This window comes from Echinops telfairi, unplaced genomic scaffold (assembly GCF_000313985.2).
Source record: "Echinops telfairi isolate 266 unplaced genomic scaffold, ASM31398v2 ScPeMD7_7423;HRSCAF=8461, whole genome shotgun sequence".
Taxonomy (NCBI): Eukaryota; Metazoa; Chordata; class Mammalia; order Afrosoricida; family Tenrecidae; genus Echinops; species Echinops telfairi.
Window position 1 is genome coordinate 3973772 of NW_022111323.1, and position 1277 is coordinate 3975048.

Genomic DNA, 1277 nt, shown 5'->3' on the forward strand with positions numbered 1-1277 from the left:
GCCTCTCACACCCTCCTTGCCACTAATTTTAGATCACTTGTTGATCCCTTGTGCCTGCATTGGTCAACATCACCTCCTTTCTCCCGCCTCCCATTCTCCCATGTCCCCCGGAACCATCTGTCCCATTGTTTTCTCCTCCAGATTATTCATCCAGCCTATCTTATCTAGATAGATCTGCAGAGATAATAATATGCACCAAAAAACAAGGCATAGCAAGACAAAGCTACAAAAGAGAACACAATGATGACAACAAAAAAGAAAACCAATGACTCGGAAAAGAATAAATTAATTTTAAAAAGAAAGAAAAACCTATAATTAGATCAAGGTCTGATTTTTGACCTCTAGGCGTGTCCTCCAGTCAAGTCCCAAGGGGGGCCACACTCTGGCCCCAAAATCTATCCTTTGCATTCCCTTGAGAGCTTCCTGATCTGCTCCCCCCGTTGCTCTGCCACACGCCTTCAGTGTTTTGCCTTGGTGTCACAGGGTCAAACCAGGCCAATCCTGACACTGAGTCTCCAGTGTTGTCCCCAGTAGAGCCATGGGTCAGCGAGGGAAGTCGTGTCTCATAGTGGGATCGGCCATATGGACCACTCTGTGCATTGGCTCTTTGGAGTGGGGATATTGTCCTCCAGGCCTGGTGGGCCAGGATTTGCTCCACTCTCTCTTCCTCCCCATTCATTTGTTCCTGTGTGTTCTGATCAGACATGTCCCTCTCCCACATCTGGGTTCTTAATGGTTTGTCTTCAAACAAACCGCCATCTAAATGAAGTATCAACAAAATCAATGTGGAAGAACACACCAGGCTGTGTTATCCAAGTACTGTAAGTGACAAAATCGAATTCTGAAAGGGGAAACATTATCAGAGCATAAATTAACACCTGGTTTGCTGAAGGCTATGGATGACATTGGAAGCCCAAGATCCATTTGCAGAGTCTACACATGGGTTAACCCTATGATGAAGCTCCTATAACTATAGTCAAGGGATGGGAATAATCTTGCTGTTAAACAGAGAGCTTGTAAAGTCAATTTTGGCAGATGTAGTTAGGTTGAAACACAGTATCTTATTATTTGATTTCCCTTTTGACCCATTTTAAGTTGTTTCAGTTTTTATTACCTTTGAAAAAAAATTAAATCACTTTGTTGGGGGCTTGTACAAGTGTTATTACAATCCACACATACATCCGTTGTGTCAAGCGCTCTTGTACATTTGTATCCCTCATAATTCTCAAAATATTTTCTTTCCACTTGTGCCCATGGTATTCGCTCCTCATTTTCCC